Source organism: Hemiscyllium ocellatum, chromosome 7 (assembly GCF_020745735.1).
Source record: "Hemiscyllium ocellatum isolate sHemOce1 chromosome 7, sHemOce1.pat.X.cur, whole genome shotgun sequence".
NCBI classification, from domain to species: domain Eukaryota; kingdom Metazoa; phylum Chordata; class Chondrichthyes; order Orectolobiformes; family Hemiscylliidae; genus Hemiscyllium; species Hemiscyllium ocellatum.
In genome coordinates this window covers 120,085,952-120,113,033 of record NC_083407.1, presented here as the reverse complement: position 1 = coordinate 120,113,033, position 27,082 = coordinate 120,085,952, and positions in this window count along the sequence as shown.

The following is a 27,082-nucleotide window of genomic DNA, read 5'->3' as shown; positions in this document are numbered from 1 at the left end:
CGGTGTGAACTGGGGGATAGTCAGTGGAATTGAATTGTAGACATTGCAGCTTAAACTGGGTTATCATCTGATGCTGTAGATCACATCAGCAGCAGAATCAGAATTGTATTCAATGACAATTTGCAACCTTTCGCTTAGGATAATCTGTCAGTACACTATTACCATCAAGCAGATCTATGATTCAGTGATGAAGTGGGTGAACATGCCAGGGCCGGTACCATGTATACCTTTACCTGATGACAACCTATCAAAGTTACCGCAATTGACTGGTTACATTCTAAACAGCAGAACTAACATCTGGTTCAGAGGCAGAAATGATCCCACGACGAACAAATCTGATCTAAGCTCTGTCATCCTGCCAAATATAAGCATAAATGTCGATGGACCATTAAACAAGTTACTGGAGGAGAGGACTCCATAAATATCCCCATCCTAAATAATGAGCAGTCCTGTACATCAGTGTAAAAATCAATTATGTGGTATCTGCACTATCCTCAGCCAAACATGTTGAGTCGATGATCCACCTCACCCTGTCATGATGCCCACAGAATCACAACAAATTCGAGTCGCTGCACGTGACATGAAGAAACAGCTGAACACAGTAGATACGACAAAGGCAATGGGCCCTGACCCCATTCCTGCAATAGGACTGAAGACTTGTTCTGCACAACAAGCCGTTTCCTGGGGAGGCTGTTTCATTCCAGCTCCAACTCTGACATCTCCCTGGCAATGTGGAACATTACTCAGCTATGTCCAAATCCCTAAGAGGGGAATAAATACAATCTGACCAATTAGCACCCCATCAGTCCCATCACGACAGTCAAAATTGGTCGGAGTTCATTTTTTAACAGAGTTGTCAAGCAGCTCACTGTGGTTTCTGATATGTCCCCATGCGGAGATAGTGCTGTTGTGGAATTGTCATTGGATTACTAATACAGACCAGGCTAATGCTTGGGCAGCTGGTGGCAGCTTGTGGAATAATAAAAACAATTATTAACATACCGAGCTCTAAAATATGGTGTCAGTAACAGTGATATTGTGTCCAATGTTGATTGTAAACATCGATCTCCTTCCCAACATACTTTCAGGAAGTGAGTCTCCCGTGCTTTCCTGGTCTGGCCTAAAAGTGATTCAAGAAACACAGACATGTGATAAACTTTTCAATGGTCTCTGAAACAGCCAAGCAAGATACTCAATTGTATCAACTGGTCCCAGCTCTTAAAGGATATACCCGGAGAGAACACCCGGCCCCAAACTTGGTGTCGGAAAAGGAACAGGAAACATAGTCCTGTTGACCATGCAGAAACCTCCTTCCTAACATCTGACGTGTGTGACAACATTTACAGAGTTTTTCCACAGATTGCACAGGATCATCGGGAAATGAGTACGCCACACAACACATTGAGCTTTCCCAGTGCTAGTTAATGGCCGAACATCTCCTTCATGCAGTTTTACCCATACAATATTCGTATGCCTTAATATGTTTGAACATTGTGAAATATAAAATGTGAGCTGCTGGAGTCCCTTCAGCCCATCAATTTTGCTCCTTCATTCAATATATACAGGCAGTTCTCTGATAATGCTTGTTAATTAAATACAATTTGGCTGCAATGTGATTCATGAACCTTTTTCCATGAAGTAAACTCTCATTCACTGTGACGCGATTCCTTCCCAGGAACCAGCTGAACAGCAAAACCCAGCCTCAGGATCCTCTAACTGCAAAATGTCCAATCAATGTGTTCAGCTAAAACAGGAATGCAATCCGCTGTGGAAGCCTTGAAACTGAGCCTGAAACCGGGAATTGTAGTCTTCATTTAGAAAGAAATTTATTTCAAACTGTGGGAAGAATCTTGAGGAGAACTGAAATTTCCCCATTGTCATCATGTGTTCAGTCAGCCCCACGCACTTTCTGGAGAAGAGTGTGGTGAAAGGTACACTGCTGTAGTCAGTGACTGTAGTTTGAAAGTGTTACATTTGGAGGAAAGTTTCATTAAAATATGTGATTTAACGATGTATTTTAGACTGTGCTAGTGTGTGTGTGAGATAAAGTTAATTTTTGGCTTTACTGATATTTTGGGGGGGGTTCATCCCTTGCCCTCTTTTTCTCATAGACCCCATTATTAATATTGCACGTTTTCTACAACACGGCGTTGCACAGGAATACAGCTACCGCGGCATTGGAGAACAACCTGGACTGATAGCTGATCTATCTTCACACGATGCTCCTGCTCTCTCCCTATCCTTATAATTTCCAGAAATCCTTATTTATATTCAGCGCCTTGGTTTCCACAGCCTGATTTGGGAAAGAGTACCCCTGGTTCGCCAGTCTCTGAGTGCAGACATTTATTCTCATCTCAATGCAAAGTGGCCTGTCTGTACCTAATACTGTGGCCGTCCACGCCAGGGAATTACCATTCCTGCTTCCAATCTGTCTCGCCCTGTCAGAGTGTTAAGTATTTCACTGAGATCTCCACTCATCTTCCTAAACGGCATGGAATACAAGCCCAGTCGCCCCAAACTCTGATCCCACAACAAGCCTGTCATCCCAGAGATCAATCTGGTCATTCTTCCCTGCACTCCCTCAATGTCAGGTTTGTCCTTTATTGGGTAAGGAGACCAAAGCTGCATACACTACCGTACAATGTTTGAGATGGGGTCTCACTAAGGCCCTGTACAGCTGCAGTAAGATACATTTACTCCTGTACTCAATTCCTCTGCAATAAACGTGAAAACACCATTTTTCTTCCTACCTGCTTTCAGCTCCTGAAAGATTGCTTTCAGTGACTGGTGTACAGGGAGATCCAGATTCATTTCAATGTCACAGTTCCCCACTTGCAGGGTCTATATACACTGGTCAGCGTGCCAATGCCATTCCCAGTATTGACATCTGGCTTCAGAACTCATTGCCCTATATGTACCGAGAGGGCTGAGCAGAAGTAACCAAAAATGCAGCTTAATTTCCTTTATAGAGCAACATTTTTCAACCACGTCCTTTTCAAATGGAAGGCTGCCATTTTATTGTTCCCATCAATGTGCACAGCATCTCATCTCTCCCATTGGTCTCCATCTGCAACGTATTTTCCCAGTAATCTCACTTGTCTCAATCACTTTGGAGCTTTTTCACACACCCCTCACTCACTCACATACTGACATCGTTCAGTGCTGTCAGCAGAGTTGGGAATATTGCATTTGAGTCCCTCAACCAAAGATATGATGTGTATTGGGAATGACTGGGGCACAAGCCACGATCCTTGCTATATCCTACTAGCCTTCTATTTAAAAAAAAAACATGGTTTTATTCCTACTCAGTGTTTCCAGCCAGCTCTCCCATTCTAAAACCATGACCATATATTATCCTTAGTCCCGCAGGATTACATTTCGCACAACAGGCTTGGGCTTTATCAAAAATCTTTCTGAAATTCCGCTTGTATTGCATTGATAGCTTCTCCATAATTTTGATAAAAGCCACTTTCTCAAATATCATTCCCATTTCATAAATCTCTGTTGACTTTGTCTATGCCCATTAGTGTCATTCCAATACTTCCTCTAAACTGTTTAGTTGCTAATTTCATTACATTCCCTTTTTCTCACCAGACTAAAGATCCCTAGTATTGCTAGGAAGTTTTCTTTGTTGTGTTGTTTTCTCCTGTTGTTTTCAGAAGATATTGCAAGTTCTGTCTTATAAAGTTTGTTAAGATATTCTTCAGAAACCTATGAATTCCTATTTTAAGGTACTCAGTGATTAACCTTCCACAGCCATACAATCACAGAAGCAAAGACTCTGTACTATCAGAAATACAGCACGGTCCACATTAGACCCACTTTCCGACACAATACCCGTAGCCGTGAATCAGAAGGCATTTCAAGTGCACTACCGTGTATTTTCTAATGGTTTTGAGGTTACCATGACAACTCCCCTCTTAAGAATTGCATTTCAGACCCCAACACACTCTGGGTGAAAATCAATCCTCAAATCCTCACTAAAACGCAAACCCTTCACTTTTAAAGTGTGGCCCTTTGACTACAAGGAACGACTGCTGTCCATCCACCTTGTAATCCTATGTTTCTGAATCACGTCATCCTCAGCCTCCTCTCCTCCAATCTAAACAACGAAAGCTTAACCAGCTTCTCTCCATAGCTGATATGCTCCATCCCAGGGAACATCCTGGTGAATCGCTTCTGCACCTCCTCGAGTGCACTCACATCCTCCCTGTAATGTGGTTTCCAGAAATACACGCGGTATTCCATCTTGGCTTCACCAAAGTTCCGCATAGCTCTTACAATCTGTGCCTCAGTGAATCAACGTTATATTTACAGTCCCCTATGCTTTCCCAAATTGTGTATTAACCTGTCCATCATATTCAGGGATGTCCGTAGAAACACTCTCTTACTTTCCTAGTGTGCTGCCATTCATTGAGTCCTCCCCTGTCTGGTTCCTTCTTCCAAAGTGTATCACCTCATATTTATCAGGGTTACATTCCATCTGCCACTGAACTTGCCAGCTGACCATTCCTTCTGTATCTCCCCGTAACTTAAGGCCTTCCTCCTCACTGCCAACCAACCGGCCCATCTGGATATCAAACACAAACTTACTTATCACACTACCTACCCCTCGTCCATATTCACAGCTACATCATTTATGAGTACCACAAATATTAAAGTTAGAGTCCAACAGGTTTGTTCGGAGGCACTAGCTTTCGAAGTGCTACTTCTTCATCAGGTGATTGTGCACTTTGTTGACGAAGCAGCACTTCGAAAGCTAGTGCCGCTGAATAAACCTGTTTGACCATAATCTGGTGTTACGCGATTTTTAGCTTTGTCCACCTCGTCTAACACCAGCACCTCGGAATCACAAACAATAAGGGACACAGTACTGAACCCTGTGGTATACCATTGGACACTGGTCTCCAGTCACACAAGCAGCAGTCTTCCACCACCTTCTATGTCCTACCATTAAACTTCATTTGGATGCAATTTGGCAAGTCACTAATGAGTTCGACCTGTTCCCTGGTTATTCTGAATCCGTTGGACACTTTGTAGACTATCTGGAAATTCTCCCTGACTTGCCCTGCCAGCAGGTTTCCATGCCCCATGTTAGTTAGTCCCCTATGCGTGAAGAATTTCCTCCCTATTGCAGCCTTAAATGGTCTGTCCTTTATCCTGCCATTATTTCCCGTGAATGTGGATTAGACAGCCAGAAAAACATCCTGTTAATTTGCAACTTGTCACATGTTATGTGACTTTTATATATTTCACAGTGACCCATCTCTCATTCTTTGAAACACTAGAGAACACAGGCCGACTTTCCTCATCACGCAATCTCGCCAATTGAGGCATTAATCTGGAGAATGTCCATTGAAATTCCTTTGTCGTCAGTATATTATTTCTCAGATTTGGTCACCAAAACTGTACTCAATATTCCAGGTATAGTACTCACCAACACGCTGTTAAACTGTTTCAACATGTCTTTACATCTGTATTCTGACTCCCTTAAAGTCAAGCAATCCAAACTTTAAATTACCACTTGCATATATTTCTCCGAATACCCTTCACATTCTTTGCATTTTCGAACTCACTGTATGAGTTCTTATAGAAAGCCTTCTAATAATCTAAAATATGCCAATTGTACTTGTTCCCCATTATCTATGCTGTAAGCATCAACTTCAAACAATTCCAAAACTTGTCAAGTATGATTTCCCTTTCAGAAATGAATACTGATTCTGTCCAATGTTGCTGTTAATTTCTAAATAACGAATGTCACATCCTATATAATAGATTCCAACAGTTTCCCCACTAATATCAAGTTAATTGGTCTGCAGTTCTCCACACTATCTCTTCTTCCCTTTGTAGATGCTTGGATCACTACCGTTCATCGAGAGTGCTTGGATCACATTTACTGATGTCCATTTATCTACAACGGCTTCCAGACTATGCAGAATGCACTGGGAAATAAAACACCGTCAACGACAGTGCAAGTAATACTTCTATTAGTGGTTTATTTCTGAATATTTTGGTATGAAGTACATCTGGATTGTCAAGGTTAGCAATGCTCAATCCAGCTGTTTGTTCAAGTAAAGCCTTGTTACTGATATAAATTGACTTTATGTCTTTCGATCCACAAGTTCTATATGATGATGTCGTATTTCTGGGTGATTTTCTGGATCTTCTTCCATGAAGACAGATGCAAGTTAACTGGTTATTTACTTGGCCATTTCCCTGTTATCCATAATAAGCTCGTCTCTCCTGATCGCAGATTTTCACATTTGACTATGCTTTTCTCTTTCCTTTGAAATATAGATCATAGATTTATGCAGACTTTGTGTTCCTGTTTGTTTGCATGCATGTTCACTTTTTGATTTCCTTATCAGTTTCATGGCCTTCCTCTTCTGGATCGTAAATTTCTGAGAATTCTCAGGATTCTACAATGTCTGGAATTCTTCTGAAGTCACTTCATGTGATTAATATAATCTTTAATTTATTATGCTAATCATTGTTAACTCACTTTCTCACTCGTGAGTGTTTTACATGAAATTTTTCAGACTTTGTAGTATTTCTATAAATCTCCTGGTCCTGACCATATATATTCAGGAACACTGCAGGAGGACAGGAAAGAAATAGCGGGGGCCCTGGTTGGTACTTTTGCATCATCGATAGCCAACGGGTGATGTCCTGGAGGACTGGAGGGTAGTGAATGCTGTGCCGTTATTCGGAAAGGGCTACGAATAAAAAACGGGGAACTATAGTCCAGTAAACCTAAAATCTGTAGCAGGTAAGTTACTTGAGAAGATTCTGAGGGAGAAGATATACATGCATTTGGAAAGACAGAGCCTTGTGAATGCGGAATTATGGCTCACAAGTTTGTTAGACTGCTTTGATAATGTGACCAGTAACTTTGACAAAGCATGGTTGTATATTTAATTTCAGAAATTACAGCAGTACCATGATTAGGTGGGGAAGTGGGCCGAGAAATGGCAAATGGAGTTTAATTCAGAAAAGTGCATTTTAGAAAGTCAAATCAAGGCAGGAGTTTCATGGTGAATGTCAGGGCCTTAAGGAGTGCAGTGGAACAGAGTGACCCTGGAATTCAGGTGAACGGTTCTCTGTAAGTGGAGTCCCAGGTAGACAAGGCACTGAAAAATGCATTTGGCTCAATGGCCTTCATCAGTTAGAGCACTGAATATCGAAATTAATTATATTGTAGTTATACAAGATGTTGGCGAGTCCATACTTGTAGCGTCATGTTCAGTTTTGTTCACTTTGCTAGAGGAAGGATGTCATTAAACTGGAAAGAGTGCAGAAGAAATTTACAAGGATGTTGCCAAGACTCAATGGTCTGAGTTTTAGTGAGAGATTGAACAAGCTAGGAGTTTTTACTTTAGAATGCATGAGGCTGAAGGGGATCTGATAGTAGTGTAAAAGATCATGCGAGGCATGGATAGAGTGAAAGCACTCAGTCTTTTTTTTCCCCAGGATTGGGCAATCATGGACTAGAGGGCATCAATTTAAGGTCAAAGGGGAAAGAGTAAAAGGGAACTTGAGGGGCAATTCTTTTACACACAGGGTGGTATGCATATGGGATGAGCTACCAGCAGAAGTGGTTAAGGCGGGTACATTCACGAAATTTAAAACAAAACATTTGGACAAACACACAGGTAGGAATGGATTAGAAGGACACAGGGAAATATTTTGTTCGGAATGGACCAGTTTGGGCCGAATGGCCTGTCTCCGTGTTGTAAGAATCTATGAGTCTAACAAGCATTGTTCTCTGACTGAATGTTACATTGTTCTTCCCCAATTCACTGCAGAGAACTTGACACTCTAGCCCCTGGGCTTCCATGGTGTTTGACCACAATGTTCAAACATTCCATATTGAATGCAGACGCCGTGTAAAATATAACATATTAATGTCACTATTCCCCCAAAGCTGCTTCAGGGCAAGGTTAGTAATTAGCCTTCTGACCACACAATAAACAATAGGTGCAGGAGTAGGCCATTCTGCCCTTCGAGCCTGCACCACCATTCAATATGATCATGGCTTATCATCCTTGATCAGTATCACACAACACCAAATCCGAAATAATCTGCTCTCTAGTTTGGCTCACAACATACTCTTCAACCTACCTGATACACACTTATGGAATTTATTTTTCACAACATTAGCAGTCACTTAGTTAACTCAGTTTCGATGCAACTTGACACCATCCATTATTACTGCAGAACCCACAGATATTTGTTACTCATTCTCAGGATGGGGGCTTCACTGGATAACCAGCATTTGCTGGCCATGCCAGACGGCAGTTAAGACTTAACAGTGTTGTCTTGGATCTGGAGTGACGTGCAGGCCAGACCAGATAAGAACAGCCAGTTTTCTTCACTAAAAGACATTAGTGAACCAGGTGAGTTTTTCCAACAATCAACAATGGATTCCTGATCATCATAAACCCTTGATACCAGATACTTATTGAATTCAAATTCCACAATCTGCCATGGCAGGATTTGAATCCATCTCCCCAGAACATTACATGGGTCTCTAGGTTAGGAGCCGAGCGATAATATCTGTATGTTTTGGCTTCTCTTTGCATATAGTTGCATATCTAATTTCCAGAGCATATGATGCAAAACATTTGTGCAACAGTTTTGGTTCAAATATACAACAGAACAAGTTTGTTTCTCCTTGTTATTTGTAAGACCCACCCAAACTGATTCTGTGGAATCTGATGGACAGGGCCTGTTCGTTACTAGTGATAGACTTGGATAAGGCATTCCGGGAGGCTCACCTCGATGCTGAGATGATCTGAAGACATGTCCAGCAATACAGGACAAGCATCAATATCCATTCCACTCTGTCAGGATAAGTGTCACCGTATATTCTCACTGTTCCCTCACACTCACTGTATATCTGTTACAGCACCTACCCTCAACCAAGGCTCACGCTCTATCTCCAAATAAGGCTCAAGCACGACCATTCCCGCTGTTGAATTCAGCACCTTCCCTCCCCCACATTCACTGTCCCTGATGCAATAGCCCCGCACACTAATAGCACTACATTCATACAACACTATGGACAGACGCCCTCCGGCCACCTCACCGTGTCACACCTCACCTGGGAGAAAGTGAGGTTTGCAAATGCTGGAGATCAGAGCTGAAAATGTGTTGCTGGAAAAGCGCAGCAGGTCAGGCAGCATCCAAGGAACTGGAGAGTCGACGTTTCTGGCATAAACCTCACCTACCCCAGCACTAACAGCAGGGCCATTCACTCCCACCCTCACTCATTCTCTCCCTTTCTCCCATTCTAGGAGAAACAGCCTGGAATAGGACAGAAAGGGCTAAGTCGGGTGATGGAGTGCCGGATATCCGTTCCCCCTTCCCCCTACCATGATATGTGGGGAGGATCCTGGAAAGAGCTGGAGACGACCAGGAGGCCTTGTGTGGAAATTCTGAAACATCCGCGAGCCACCAACCGAGTAAGGAGCAGTGTTCAGTAAAGAACAATTCTCAGTTCAAACCTACTGTCAGTTCCAACCTCATCTCTCTCACTTGCAGAAATACAGGTATCCCATTGCACAGAGATGCAGGCATTGAAATACACAGACGTATTGGTAAATACCCCAATACTAACATATACAATGCATACATGGAGATAAGCATGCACACACGGAGAAGCACACAAAGACATAAACAGTCACACACAAATAGACACAAACACAGATAGAAACACACAGGCTGATACACAGACAGACATAGTCATGCAAATACAAAAAAAAACAAACACATTGACACACACACATATAAATGCACATTAAGACACAGACAGTAGTGCCATTAAGACACAAATAAACACTTTTTTTATTTATAAGGAGATCAAGGATTCTAGGGAGAAGGTAGGAGACTGATGTTGAGGAACATATTAGAAATGACTGAATGGTATATCAGACTCGATAGGTCTAATTCTGCTCCCTTTTCTAATGCTCATGTGGTATTATGCTCTTCCTGAGACAGCAGCAGCATCATATTTGATCGGAAAGAGTCAATGGTAATGTGAGAAAAGATTGGAGGGCAGAATGGTTAATGTCGATTCCTAGTTATTGTACCACTATATCCGAAAAGGGGTTTAATATGAGGTTAACAGAGTTTTTAAAAAATGTGTCCCACAATGGAAGAAGGACGTCCCTTTCCCGTTACTGTTCCGCTATCTGTGGTGTCCTCATCCTCAGGGAGCAGGGAAGACTCGGTTAGTTTAGGTATTTTAGTTTGAGCTTGACTGATCTTTGCCGGACAGGAGAGTCAATGTTTATTGGGAACAGACAGGAGACGATGGTCAGACACACTCGGATCAGCCATGAGCATTCTGAATGGTGCCGCCAAATGGCCAACTGCTGCCCCTTTCCCATGTGTTGTTCGCTCAATCCCCCCTCCCTGCCGTTACAGAGGTATACTGCTGCCCCTACCACATGTGTTGTTCCCTCAATCCACCTCTCAATGCGATTACAGGGTAGACGACCACCCCATTCAGCCCGACTGTATCGTTACAATGAGACGGGAGGAGACCATTCTACCCCTACAAAGAATTACACAGGAATACAGGATGAAGTAATTCAGCTCGTTGAGTACATTACACAGCCCAGGACGAGGCCATTCAACCCGCCTGAAGTGTGTACAGGAACAGGGATGCTGTCACTAACAGGAAATAGCAGAGATATATGACTTTTTAAACAAACCTGTCACTAGTTTTGACTCAGAGATCACTGTAGGGTCATCAATGATCAATAATCTATGTAAAATATCTTGATGAATGGACTGAATGGATCAAAGCAGAACTACCTTGTACACGAAAATGATCATTCAATAGATCTTCAAGTGGAGGTAGTGAATCTGCATTATGATGTAGACAGGGAAGGTTAGTGAGCATACTTTCAGCAGAAATAATATAATGTGAGTTGTCTATGGCAGTCAGGAACAATTTAAATGGAGAAAGATTGCAGAACTCTGTGGTGCAGATGTTTTTCATATTCCTGGTACATGAATCATATGAAGTCTGTCTGCAGATGCAGCAAGCGATTCGGAAGGTAAGTGGAATGATGCTGTTTGTGGCAACGGGTATTGGGTTTAATTAGGAATATTTCACTGTATCTGTACAGGGCATTGCTGAGACCACATCAGATACACTGGGTGCAGTTTTGATCCTCTAAACGAAAAATAAAACCGGATACAATTCATTTCAAAGATGTTCAAAGATGCTTCGCTTTACTCATTCCTGAAATGAAGGCCTTTTGTTATCGGGGATTATCTGTTTAGATCTTAGATGAGAAATCTTATTGAACCACGATTTTCAGAGAAGTCGTTCAGCTGGATAAATATTTTCTCTTGGTTAAGAAGACTAAAGCTAGATAATATGTTTTTGAATGAGATGCATTGGTATTAACACAAATATTATGAAGATATCAACTAATTTTTAAAAATTACGCAGATGCATATAAACATCTCATCAAATCATAAAACGGGCACATTATTTTATTTTGCTAGTGAAAGGCATTGTGCACAACAATAGCAATGATGCTGCATACAGCATACAGTCTATTATCATGCATTCCAGAGAATGTACATGGAGAGTGTACATGGTCCAGTTTGGCGTTCAGTTGGCATTCTTGTATTTTTCTACACAGAGACGGAGAAAAAATATTACTTGCTTCAGAAGCAGCAGCCAATTGGTCACTCTCTCTCTTACTGTGTTCTGTCTGAAAACAAGACGTGAGAGCAGAAGAATCCTAAGTCATATTTACCACTTGTGGCGGATTCCTGATGAGGATTCATAAGAATCTCTGTACATCTCGAAGCAAAGGGAATTCAGCCAAATCCAACTGTTTCGGGAAGAAATGCGCATTTTCAGACATTTGTGTGAGCAGAATAAGTTCAAAGTCAGAAAAACATTTGGGACACTATCCTTTTACCATTTGTTCACAGTCAAACTTTCTGTGTCTCAGATTTTTCTAGAAAATTACCCAGTCCGATACCGATATCATTGGACACAGCACTCAACTGGTTACATTTAAAATTTGCTTTCACCAATAGAGGAGAGGGAAAAGACATGACTGTCTCTCCAACATTGGTCCGAACACGAACAAGAGATTCTCAAAGAGTTGGTAAGGTTTCAATTCCCTTCCACAGAAGATTGTGATGCCTGGATATTTCCATTTGTTCAAAATTGTCTATGTCAGACATTTGTAAGATAAATGAATGTAGGGAAATGGTACACTGACAGAAAAGTGCTGCTGAGACCTTAATCAGATCAAAGTGCATGGTAGAGCCTCACTCAGAGATGACTCAAAAATGCTTTGCTCTCTCTGATTACAACATGCAATAACAATACATCCAGGAAAATTGCAGCAGTTTACTTTGAAATTACAGAAAATGAAAACATACGGAACAGGAATAGGTAATTCGGCCAGTCAAGCCATTGTATACAATCATGACTAACCTACTGTTAGCATTAACTCCTCCTTAATGGCCAGTTATTCACAATCCTCAGCTCTCTGACAGGTCAAAAATTCATGTACCACCTCTTTAAATACTTTCAGTGATGTAACTCCCCTAACTCTCTAGTCCAGATAATTCCTGACATTGATTACCCTATATGAGAGGAAATCACTCTCTACACAAACACCATCACCTATTGATATGAACAAGAGGTGAACACAGGGGCTCAGGAAAGAGTGAATGGCCTTGAGATCAAGGCAGTACTTGACTGAGGATGTTATCGGGACCACCTACTTATTTGAGCTGAATGAAAATCAGGTCTAACCTTCCCCACTGGTTGAGATCTTTCAGAGCATAGAGGAAGATGTTTGTGGTCGGTGGCCGACAATCCTCTCAGTTACGGGACATCTCTTCAGGAGATCCTCAAATTAACTTGCTTAGCACAAGCATCTTCAGCTCCTTCGTCAACGTCTGTATGCCCCCATTCCCGGCGCCCCCCATCTATCTCAAGATCAGAAGCAGCGTGATCACTGAAGATCACACAATATTCAGAACAATTTGTTCCCCCTCAGCTCCTGAACCGGTCTGTGTCTATATTCAGGAAGACCCAAACAACATTCATGTTTGTGCTGTTAAAGTGTCGGTAACATTCATGTAACAGTGCTGTGAGGCACTGCACATTTCCACAGTTAAAAGAGGAGCTCATGCAGCATCTCAAGCTGGTTACATGGATATGTGGAAACCATTCAGCCCATCGAAATGACTGAACAAGAAGAGGGACAGCCCATTCAATCCTGCCTGTTCCACAGGAAGAGGAGGCATCTGGGCAGTATATTGCGCTGTTAAACAGGAACAGGCAGAGTCCAGTAAGACCCCTAAACCTGTTCTATAGAACCAGGAGGAAACCATTCACCCATCGAGACAATTACATAGGAATAGGAGGGTGTCATTGATGCTCCATCCTGGAAACGAATGGAGCAGACACTGCACTCATAGACTGCTCACAATGCTCCTCGTGGCTCCATTGCCTGTGGAAAAAATGATACTATAACGTGTTTTGCCGGCAGTGAGGAAGGAAACCAAATGTTTTGTGCCAAGTCTCAAGGAGGCATCCCCCATCTCCAAGAAGACAGACCCATGTTCTCCGTGGGTGTCAGAAGGTCGTGAGGATAGTTAACTGTTTTAGAGTGAAAGTATTGTGGCTCCTGTCGGGATGGGGATAACGTGAAGTTCTATGTATGATCATACACCAAATACACTGTATTAATGTTAGAAGAGTTTAGTTGAAAACTGGCCCTCTCTCTCTCAATTGAAATGGGGAGTGGCGTGGAGTGAGAGGAACGTTCTCAGAGTCTTTTAAGCCATTGAGAATCATGTAAACCAAGTTTAAAAAAGCATGGAATTTATCACCGTATTAGTTCTGTTTTGAATATAATGAGTGACTGTCCATCGCCTTAAGGTTCAATGCAATAATCTCTTATTCTTCAAAGCGCTACAGATTAATCCTCATGCACACCCGATGGTACAATCATCCCAACAATGAGTCTGGTGAAACTCCTTTGCACTCTTTCTGCCAAGAGGATTATTCCTAATAAAGGAGAGAAAATCTATGCACCAATACCCCAAATACTATCTCAACAACACTCTAGGATTAATCACACTAATTCTGTTCCCTCACGTAGCTGTCTCAGCTTCTTTCTTGTGGAATAAAAAGCCATTCCTTCTCACTGTTATGTGAATGATGTGGAATTTTGAAGTTTCTTACATTTTTGCGTCAGTCATCACCAGAGGTGTCGATGGAGATTTATATGACGTTCAGAGGGAGACTCAATCAGAAAGAATTCACTTGAAACAGGGAATGGTCACCTACCTGAATGGAGATTACTTGCAGGAACATGGAAATCAGGCAGAGGAAGGGAGCTGTCTTTCCTGTTGTTCTGCTCTCGCGGGATGTGTGCAGCCATGATCAGACCAGCATGTTATGATGATCTTGAACTGCGTGGCTGATTCAGCTGTTGCACAGGCTGACAAAGAGTAAACCAATTGCTGTGGGTTTGCAGTCACACAGAGACCTGAACATGGAAGGATAACCCATTGCCTTCTCTACAGGACATGAGGCAAACAGATAGGCTTCTGTTCATAACAAGTGGTGATGATTTCATTTGCATTCCATCAACTTCCTTCATGAGACACCAAAAGATTATTATGGTGTGCCGCTTGATTATGAGTCAATGACTTGACCACCATGCACTGTCTGTCCATCTGACAGATTCTGTGGAGAGGACAAAGTAACCATCTCAAGTGCAAAAATGTTGTGACGTAAGCATAGTTAGAAGGGACTTGAAACGGTTATATATGGATTTACCAAAGGCACAAACGATGGATTATTCAGCAGTTGCATTGAGGCTGAGAAGGTGACTGAAATATCCTGATAGTGGCCCTGGGCAGGATTGGTGAGTGGTGAGAAATGTAAATATGAATGGAGAAAAAAGATCATGGAGTTTAAGAACAGTCTGGTTTCTCCTCGTTTATTGTTGAGTAAGTTGTGGATAGTAATTTGCTCGTTATAATCAGTAAGGAATAAAATTTTTGACTGCATCTGAAAATGATGACTTCCAAATTTTAAATTTGAATGTGAACAGCAATTCAGTTCAACTCAGTTTAATGGTCAGATGGAATGACTTACCAGGAACACCAACTATAGCGAGGATGGGATAGTAACGACCTTGAATAATCCAAAGGATATCTTCGATCCGTGATGCTAATGATATCCAAGGCTGAGAAAGGTAGTAAAGACCCATGGATAAACTCCTGTCAATTGTTGGAACATTCCAGTCTAATATTCTCAGATTCTGATCCATTAATTGAACATTCCAGTCTAATGTTCTCAGATTCTGATCTCTCCTCCTCCTGTCTCTCGAGCTGCTGATCCCTGTTAGTCCAGTCGTTGATGCTCCCGCCCATACTGGGAGAACACATTGAACCGAGTCCTTAAATAATGGAAGAGGCAAACCCTCCAGTGACACATCTCGGATCCACGGAGACTGACATCATTCATAGTCACTGAACAAATAGCTCCAGCCAACGCCTTTCAATTCAATATTGTTTTATTCAAATTCAAAACAATGATTCAAACTGTCATTTTCTGGATAGACTATGTGAAGGTGACTGTTGGAACAAATCTTGGGGCTGGGAGATCAAGTGAGTGCAACCATTAAATCTGTCTTGGATGCAGGAGTAGTGCCATAAGTTTATCAGAACGAAACATGTGTCTCTGATTATAAATAGAAACATACATCCTGGAACTATTGATCAAGCATCATAATATCAATTAGACATTGAGACAATTTTTATAGTTCATGATCTGAGAGGAATGTGTGTCGGATAATGGTGGGGTTGCAACAGACAAATGGCATGGTTATGTTAACAGAGAATTGAACGTGACAAATGTGATTCAGATTGTTATTCCAGGTTTAGAGAGAATCAGATGAGGCCTGTGCTATTGATATGATCGATGTTAGTGAACTGTGATGAAATGTCATTTACTGCACTTCAATTACAATGTGGTTATAGCATTGTGGAGGAGACAGAAAGCAAAGAGAATTGGGGGACATGGCAGTTCAGACAGGAGGGAGGGACAATAATATTCCTCAGTCATCAGTATTGGAATGTTACTTTTTATAACTCATATGAAGAACAGATTCAAGGATACATCTAAAGTGAGGAACAAGGAGTAAAATTTGTTTATTGAACACAAAATACGGGGACAATATTATTTCTTGTGAGTATTAAACTATGGGAAGTACAAAGAAATAAGATGCATTCATGATCTTGAGCTACATAAATTGAAATGTGTATTACAAAATCACGGAAGTGGTGTGCAATCTTTATCAATCATTATTTGGCCCACAGCTGAGATGCTGATTTCACCTCTGTCAGTGATCCACCTCATTGAGATTCTCTGTAGTATCTCAGTACTGAAAGGATTCTCAGTTCATGCTTTTGTTCACCCAGTCTATTTAATTTAAATCACCTTCTCACTGTAGAAAAAAAAAATCACTTGGCCTTTTGGACTCTGTTTAAGTGTCAGTAACTCAGCTCTATGATATTGTTGGCGATAAATGATCTGGGACCACAGCCAGTATCTGCACAGTGCTCAAACCGTATGGCAATAGATAAAGGCCTTGCAGTCCGTGAGAATTTCTAAATAAAACTTCCATTTTCTGTTTGTTCCTGTCTATGCCCCCTCATGCTGTCTTCTGATCTATCCTACTCACCCTCATTTAAAATCCCTCCAATCACTCCCTGTTTCCAAATTGTTCAGTTGTACAGCTTGATGCTGTGGCCATTTTGGAGAAATGGATAGAGCAGGGACAGGACTGATCGTTGGAGGGTCCGGGGTTTAGATGCTTCATTAAGAACAAGGAAGGTACTAAAAGTGGGGCGTGGGTGGGGTTTGGGGTGGGGGAGGGTGGGGTGGCATTGAAAATCAAATACAGCATTACGTTGGTAGAAAGGATGCTTGATAAGGACTCGTCTACTGAAGTCGTTTGGGAAGACGTTAGAAACAAAAACGGATAGGTCACCCTGTTGACAGTTGTCTATTGCCCTCTAAAAAGTTACAGAGATGTAGAGGAAAGGATTACAAAGATGACACTGTATAGGAGCGAAAGTAACAGAGTAGTTATTATGAAAGAATTTATCTTTCCATACATTGACTGAAAATGCTACAGTTCAATTACTTTATATGGGTCAGTTTTTGTCCAATGTGTGCAGAATGGTTTCCTGACACAGTATGTAGATAGGCCAACAAGGGCAGTGGCCAAATTGGATCTTGTCCTTGGTAATGAACCAGACCAGTTGTTAGGTTTGGAGGTAGGTAAACACTTCGCTGATAGTGACCACAATTCAGTTATGTTTACCTTAGCGATGGAAAGGGACAGGTGTATACCGCGGGGCAAGAGTTATAGCTGGGGAAAGGCAATTATGATGCGAATAGGAAAGGTTTTAGAATGCATAGGATGTGGAAGGAAACTGCAGAGGATGGGTACAATTTAAGTGTGGAGCTTTTTCAAACAACAGCTACTGTGTGTCCTTGATAAGTTTATACATGTCAGGAAAGGTGGAAGTAGTCAAGTGAGGCTGCTGTGGTTTCCTGAAGAAGTTGAATCTCTTGTCAAGAGGAAGAAGGAGGCTTATGTAAAGATGAAACGTGAAGGCTCAGTTCGGATGCTTGAGAGTGACATGTTAGCCTGGAAGGACTTAAAGAAAGAGCTAAGAATAGCCAGGAGAGAGCATGATAAGTCTTTGTCAAGTAGGATCGAGGGAAAACCTCAAGCTTTCTATCAGTATGTCATGAATAAAAGAATGACCAAATGAAGATTAATGGCAATCAAGGACAGTAGTGTTAAATTGTGTGTAGAGTCTGAGGAGATAGGACAGGCTGTAAATTAATATTTGAATCAGTATTCACAATGGAAAAAGAAAATGCTGTCGAGGCCAATACTGAGATACAGGCTATTATACTAGATGGGATTGAAGATCGTAACATGGAGATGTTAGCAGTTCTGGAGAGTGTGAAAATAGATAAGTCCCCTGGCCAGATGGGATTTATCCTAGGATTCTCTGAGAAGCTAGGGAGGAGTTTACACAACCATCTGTTCGAATTTTTACATCGCCATTGTCTACAGAAATAGTGCCAGAAGACTGGAGGACAGCAAACGTTGTCCCCTTGCTCAAGAAATGGAGAAGAGACAACCCTGGTAATAGTATCTTACTTTGGTTGTGGGTAAAGTGTTGGAAAGGATTATAAGAGATAGGATTTACTATCATCTAGAAAGGAATCATTTGATTCGGAATAGTCAACATGGTTTGTGAAGGGTATGTCATACCTCAAAAATCTTACAGAGTTCGTTGAGAAGATGACCAAACAGGTGGATGAGGGTAAAGTGGGGTAGATGGATTTCAGTGAAGTGTTTGATAAGGTCCTCCATGGTAGGCTATTGATAAAAATATTGAGAGTGTGGTGTTGGAAAAGCAGAACAGATGAGACTGCGTCCAAGATGCATGCAAGTTAATGTTTTTCTTGTAAGCCCTTCATCAGGAATCAGTTTTCTGTTCTGCAGCATCTGCAGTCTTCATTTTCTCCTCGCTCCTCGGATGTTGCCTGACCTGCTGTGCGTTTCCAGCGCCACACTCTCGACTCTGATCTCAAACATCTGCAGTCCGTACTTTCTCCCAGACAATATGGAGACGTTTGGATCACAAATCAGCTAGCTGAAAACAGACAGAAGGTGGTATTGATGGGCAATGTTCATCCTGGAGTTTAGTTGCTAGTGATATAGTTCAAGGATCTGCTTTGGAGTGACTGTTGTTTGTCCTTTTGAAAATGACCTTAATGAGCGTATAGAAGGATTAGTTAATAAATTTACGTTTGACAGTAAGGTTGGTGGATCTGTCGGCAGTGCTGAAGGATGTTGTAGGTACTGAGCTGTAATGTTCTATGTGCATGGACCTACAATGGGCTGAATAGCTTTCTTCTGTGATGTAACAATTTTGAGGTACTCTGGCCCACAATAAAAGCTTTAGGTGCCTGGAGAGACAAGCTGGTCCAGTAAAGGACACACATTGCACAAACATCCATCATCTCTTCCTGTTTTCTGATATACAGCGGCCTCAAAATATCTGCCCAAACAAAATAGATTGATTCAAATTCAAGCAGTCAGGAGGACGTTCACCCGAGGGGACTGCCGGCAGAGGATTCAATGAATAATAAGATTTCAGAATAACACAAAAAATAAAACAATATCACAAGCAGCATAATAATTGGCAGCAGAGTAAAACGTACAGTTCCAAATATTTCCAAGTTCAGCATTGTGTTCAGTTTTGGTCACCTTGCTATAGGAAAGTTTCTATTAAACTGGAACTTTACACGGATGTTGCTAGGACTCAAGCGTCTGAGTCATAGGGAGAGATTGGATAAGTTGGAACATTTCTCTTTAGAGCGCAGGAGACTGAGAGGGGCATGAAGTGCTTCGAGAAGCTAGTCATGGCCCACATCAGTTCCAGTCTCCCAGCCTGCCTCGATCCCCTACAATTTTCCTGCCAGTGGAATGGGACCATATCCCTGGAACATCTGGACAACAAGGACACCCACGTCAGATTCCTACTCATTGACTATAGGTTCACCTTCAACACCATTATTCCCTTCAGACTGATCACAAAACTCCCTGACCTTAGTCTTGGCTCCGCCCTCTGAAATTGGATCCTCAGCTTTCTGACCTACAGTGCACAATCAGTGAAAATAGGTAAACGTGTCTCTTCCATGATAACATTCTACACTGAAATCCTAAAGGATGTGTTCTCAGTCCCCTACTATACTCCCTGTAAACCCACGATTGTATTGCCAAATTTTGAACGAATGCCATCTACATGTTCACTGATGACACCATCATAGTAGGACAAATATGTAATGATGGCAAGTCAAAATACAGAACGGAAATAGCGGACTTGGTGATGTGTTGCACTGAGACCATCCTCTCTTTCAACGTCGGCAGAACTAAGTAACTGGTCAATGACTTCAGAATGAAAGGAGGAGAACATGCTCCCATCTGCATCAATGGAACTGAAGTTGAAAGGGTGGATAGCATTAAGTTGCTTGGAGTGACGATAACCGACTTCCAATGCAGATGTGACAGTCGAGATGACACAACAGTGCCTCTTCTTTCTCTGGCGCCTCAGGACATTTGACATGTCCACAAGGACCCTCTCCAGTGTCTACAAATGCACCACTGAGAGCAAACTATCTGTGTGCATAATAGCCTGGCGTGGCCACAACCCTGCCCAGGACAGTAAGAGAAATGACAGAAGGTTGTGTGCACAGCCCATGCCATCACAGAAACCAACGTCCCATCCATTGCCTCCATTTACACAGCTCACTGCCACGGAAAAAGCTGACAACATTATCAAAAACCCATCGCACCCTGGATCTCCTACAATCACTTCCATCACGCAGACAATACAGAAGCTTGAACACACAAACCAGCGGCTCATGAACAGCATCTTCCTAGCCATTATTTAACTGAGGAATGGACTCTCTAACTTCCAATAATGCTGATCTTGCTCACATTTATGTTGTCTATTGCATGCCCTTTCTGGTGAAGCATGTATGTCTCAGTCTAAGTTTTTTCCTTTACCCTATGATCTGTATGTCCTTGCTTATTGTAGGAGGTAGATTCCCCAGCTAGGATCAAAAACTCTGGAGGCAGACAGGGCACAGGCATGGAATGGATTTAATTCAAACAAGACTTGGTTAATGCTGGGAGAATACCAAAGGATCTTCCCCGAAACTGGCTTTGACATGAGAAGACAATCATTTCCTTAAACTTTAGCTCAGATCAGAAGGCAAATCAATGAAACACTTCGATTTTACTGTAAAAAAACAGTATTTTTCTCCGTTCTGTGTTGCAATGATCATACACAACCTTGCCAGTGTACCCTCCACTCCCCTTCTGCAGAATCAATCTTGTAAAACAACGGATCAATGATGGACACTAGCATGGACAGCCTGAGGTTCTTATTTGTTTCGGATGTTTATGGATTCCTGTTATATCTAGTCCTTAAGATCTTTCTAGAATGCATTCCAAAGTTCGTGGCTGTGCTCTTTTTCGTCATACTCCTCATTGTTTATCTTGATGGATTGCATGAATTCTATTCTCCAATGGGCAGGCTATCTCTTATCATATTCTGTGATCACAATTTACATTAAAAAGTTGATTCTGTTACAAAATGTATAATATTATTATTATATCTACTGTTAACCCTTTTCTTATCGAATTAGACAAGACATGCCAGGCATCTCTTTAAGGTTTTATAATTACGTTGAAATCTGTGTCCGTGATTATTTACCAAATATTTAACTAAAACTTATTACTATTGTAAATAGTTTCAACGGCGCAGCTCGCTTCTGATAAATGACTTGAGTAGCTGTTTTTGTGGATGAAAAAAATAGTTACTGAGATCAGAATAAGTAACCTTTTGCAATGATTCTTCGACGTTTTTGTGCTTCAATTTCATTATTTCATCTGTGTTCTGATACAAATCATCATTTTTTTTAAAAAAGGACTTTCTTTATCACTATGTTGGCATGTTTCAGAATCTTGTGAATCAGACTATCCTTTCTTTTGCCTTGGAATAATTGTCTTCTCAAAGGCCGTTTTTCACTAATGCTCAAGCAATCTATTTTAATTTCTGGCTATTTTGTGGCTCTACAAAAACAGACAATTGAAGTAAACGTTTAAATTTCGGCCACTCCATGTCTCTAAGAAAAGGCAGCTCAACTCTCACTATGATCTGCCAGAACTGTGTATAAACAAAGAGTTTCACTCTACATGCGACAACGACAATGAATCCTTTCAAATCAAATGAAACCAAATCATATGATCGAGAGAGAGAAATTGTCACAAGTTCAATACACCCAGATGAAACCTCTGCAGCCTGCCACATCTGGCCAACAATCGTGATCGACGATTAAATAACTAACTGGTGGAGTCGGCTCCACAATTATTCCCATTCTATCAATGGATCAGCTCTGCACATCAGTGTAAAAAAAAACAAGGAAATAGTATCTGTACCATCCTAGCCAGCGGTGTTGAGTCAATGTTTCAACTCACCGTCATCATGATGCCCTCAGAATCACAGACCAGTCTTCAACCAATTCAATTCGCTGCAAGTGACATGAAGAAACAGCTGAACACATTAGATAGGGCAAAGTCATTGGGCCCTGACCCCATTCCTGCAATAGGACTGAAGACTTGTGCTGCACAACAAGCCGTGTCCCTGGGGAAGTTGTTTCATTCCAGCTCCAATTCTGACATTTCCCTGGCAATGTGGAAAATTACTCAGCTGTGTTCAGTTCCCTAAAACGGGAATAATTACAATCTGACCAATTACAACTCCCTCAGTCTCACCACGATAGTCAAACTGGGAGTTACTTTTGATAGAGTTGTCAAGCAGTACAGAAATATCCTGCTCAGTGTGGTTTCCAATCTGTCCCCATGTGGAGATGGTACTGTTTTGTTAAAGTCGCTGGATTAAAAATCCGGACCAGGCTAATGCTCTTGCAGCTGGTGAAAGCTAAAAACAATTAATAAAATATCGAGATCAAAAATCTGGTGTCAGTAATACTGACCTTGAAGTCAATGTCGATTGTAAACACCAATTTGTTTATCCAATGTACTTTCAGGAAGTGAATCTCCTGTGCTTTCCTGGTCTGGCTAAACGTGATTCCAGACACACAGAGATGTGATAAACTCTTCAATGCTCTCTGAAACAGCCAAGCAAGACACTCTATTGTATCAAACTGTTCCGAGGTCTTGAATGATAAAAGCGGACAGAACCCCCAGCCCCAGCCTCTGTATGGAAAAGGGAACGGGAAACTCAGTCCTGTTGACCCTGCAGAGACCTCCTTCCTAACGTCTGCGAACTTGTGACAACATTTACAGAGCTTTCCCACAGACCGCACAGAAACATCGGGAATGGAATAGGTCATACAGCACATTGCACCTGACCCATTCTAGTTAATGTCTGAACATCTCCTCAATGCACTTTCCCCACACACTGTACAAATCCCTTTATGTAATTGACCTTCTGAAGCTATAAAATAGGAACTGCGATAGTCCCTTTGGTCTGTCGAGTTTGTTATCCAATGCAATATAATGATGGCTGACCCTTTATTTCTACATTAAACTCCTGCTCTCTCCCCATCCTTTTTGTGTCTAGACATCTTCATTAGTCTTTAGTGCCTTGTCTTCCATAGCCTTATGTGTGAGAGTTCCCAAGTTCACCAGTCTCTGACATTTATTCTTATCTAAATGCAATATGACCTGTCCATACCTAATATTGTGGCCCCTTTGTTTAGACGTCCCAGCCAGGGGTATAATCATCACTGCTTCCCATCTATCTAACCCTGTCAGTGTTTTATATATCTCACTGAGATCTCCACTGATTTTCCTAAATCCCATGGAATACAGGCTCAGTCACCCCAAACTCTGCTCCACAAAAAGTCTGTCATCCGAGATCAGTCTGTTCATCCTTCGCTGCACTCCCTCAATGTCACGTTTGTCAAGACTGCACAATGTTCGAGTTGAGTTTTCACCAAGGGCCTGTACAGCTGTACTGAGACACCCTTACTCCTGGACTCAAGCCCCCCTGAAATGAGGGTCAACACCCCATTTATCTTCCTGACTGCTTTCTGCTCCTGCAATATTGCTTTCAGTGACTGGTGTACAGGGAGATCCCAGATCCTTTTCAATGTTACAGCTCCCCACATGGTGGGTCTGCATAAACTGGTCTGTGTGCCAATGCATTCCAAGTATCGACTTCTGTCTTCAGATAGCACTGCCCTGCATGGAACTCAGAGGCCTGTCCAAACAATAACAGAAGAAAAGTGCAATTTCCTTCATAGATCGACATTTCTCAAACACTCCCTTTACCAATGGTTGGCTGGTATTTTATTGTTTCCCAACAAAGTAGACAGCATCACATCTATCCACACTGCTCTTCATCTGCTATATATTTACTCATTCACTCACTTTGTTCCACTCACCTTGAAGCTTTTTTCACATTCTCATCACTTTTCAAAATCCTAGTTCTGTCAGCAGACTTGGAAACTTTGCATTTGATTCCCTCAACGAGATGTTTGAGATGTATTGTGAATATCCGGCGACCCACACCAATCATTGCGATGCCTCATGACCCTTCCAAACTGAAAACCATCCAGTTATTCCTACTCATTGTTTCCTATCAACATTCCCAATTTAACACTATGTTCATACATTATCCCCATCCCATGCGCTTTTACTTTGCACACTGGGCTTGCGACTCGATTAAAATTCTTGATGAAAATCCAAGTTCAGTATCTCTACTTCTTTTTCTGTAATTAATCTACCAGTCAGTTTCTCAAATATGTTTCCCATTTTATCAATGTGTGTTGATTTTTTTCTATGCCCATTATTTTCAGTTCCAATAATTTCTCCAAATTAGTTTCTTTACTAATTTCATTCAATATCATTTTCTTCTCAGACTCGGGTTTTCTCCAATTGTTGGGAAGACTTTGTTTATGTATTTTACTGTGAAGGCAGAAGTGAAGTAGTTGTGTCATGTTTCTCGTTCTCCATTCTCCATTTCCTGTTTTCAGACTGCTAGGAAGCTGAAACTTTGACTATTGTCTATTCACTCTGTCCATGCCCCTTGTAATATTAAACCTGAATTACTTACCTACTCAACTTCCTCTGCTCCAAAATAACTCGAGCTTATCCAGCCTCTCTCCACAGCTCATATGTTCCATCCCAGGGAACATCCTGGTGAATCTCCTCTGCACCTCATCCCGTGCTATCACATTCTTCCTGTAATGTGGCTCCCAGAACTGCACACAATATTTCATTTGGACTTATCAAAGTGCTCTATAAAATGCGTATAATCTTTGGGTCAATTAATAAAGGTTTTATTTCAGTCATGCTGAACTAGTCAATTATCATATCCAGTCATATTCAGGAATGTGTGGAGAAGCACCCTTTGAGCTTCCTAGTGTAGTGCCATTCATTGAGTACTCCCCTGTCTGGTTCCTTCTTCCAAAGTGTATCACCTCATATTTATCAGGGTTACATTCTATCTGCCATTGATCTGACTATTTGACCATTCCATCTTTATCTTCCTGTAACATAAGACCTTCCTCCTCACTGCCAACCACCCGGCCAATCTTTGTGTCAAACAGAAACTTACATCTCACACTCCCCCTACCCACGTCACATTCACATCACTTATGAATACCACAAATCATAAGGGACACAGCACTGATCTCTGCGGTACACCAGGGGAAATTGGGCTCCAGTCACACAAACAGCCTTCTACCATGAAGTTGTGTTTGGATGCAACTTGGCAAGTCACTAAGAGGCCCGTTGTTCGGTTCCACTTGATATACGTGAAGAATATCTGGGGATTCTCCTTAATCTTGCCCTGCCAGCAGGCTTCCATGCCCCTGTGTTAGTCAGTCCCCTCCGAGGGAAGAATTTCCTCCTTATTTGGGTCTTAAATGGCATATCCCTTATCCTGTCATTATTTGCCTTAAATATAGAGTAGGCAACTAGGGAAACATCCTATTTATTTCCACCTCATCACATGTATCATAGATTTTTTGAAATTTCACTGCGATCACCTCTCATGCTTTGAAACTGGAGATGTTGCAAGACAAATGTCCCCACCAGGAAACCTTGTCATTTGAGGAATTAATCTGGAGAATGTCCATTGGACGTCCTCTGTGATCAGTGTACTCTTTCTAGATTAGGTCATCAAAACTGCACTCAATACCTCAGGTACACACTCCCCAACACTGTATGTAACTGCTTCATGATGGCTTTACCTCTATATTCCGATTCCCTTAAACAAAATCCAACCTAACTTTAACTTTCCAATTACACGTGTTCCTCCAAATACTATTCACACTAATTACATTTACGATTTGACTGTGTGAGCTATGTAGTCACAGAGGTGTACAGCACGGAAACAGACCCTTCAGGCCAATCCGTCCATGTCCAGCAGATATCCCAAACCAATCTAGTCCCACCTGCCTGCACCCGGTCTATATCCCTCTAAACTCTTCCTATTCATATAACCATCCAAATGCCTTTTAAATGCTGCAATTGTACCATCCTCTGGCAGCTCATTCCATACACCGTCTGTGTGAAAAGGTTGCCTCTTAGGTCTCATTTAGGTTTAGATTTAGATTACTTACAACGTGGAAACAAGTCCACACCGACCTGCGACCCAGCCAGCCCCATTCCCCTACATTTAGACCTTCACCTATGGGCAAGTTAACATAGCCAATTCACCAAATCTGCACATTTTTGGATTATGGGAGGAAACCGACGCAGACACGGGAAGAATGTGAAAACTCCACACAGAGAGTCACACAGTCTGAGGCGGGAATTGAGCCCGAGTCTCTGGCGTTGCTAACCACTGTGCCACCCAACATCCTTCTCCTCTCACCCTAAACCTATGTCCTTTAGTTCAGGACTCCCCGACCCCAGGGAAAAGACTTTGTCTATTTATTCTCTCCATGCCATTCATTATTTTGGACATCTCTATAAGGTCACCGCTCATCCCCCAACGCTCAAGGGAAAACAGCCCCAGCCTGTACAGCCTCTCCTTATAGCTCAAACCCTCCAACCCTGTCAACTTCCTTGTAAATCTTTACTGAACCCTTTCAATTTTCACAACATATTTCCGATAGGAAGGAGACCAGAATTCTATGCAATATTCCAACAGTGACCTAACCAGTGTGCCATACAGCCGCAACATGACCTCATAATTCAATGCTCTAATCAATAAAGAAAAGTATACCAAACGCCGCCTTAACTATCCTATCTACCTGCGACTCCACTTTCAAGGAGCTATGAATCTGGACTCCAAGGTCTCTATGTTCAGCAACACTCCCCAGGACCTTGCCATTAAATGTATAAGTCCTGCTAAAATTTGCTTTTCCTAAATGTAGCAGATCGCATTTATCTGAATTAACATCCGTCTGCCACTTCTCAGCACATTGGCCCATCTG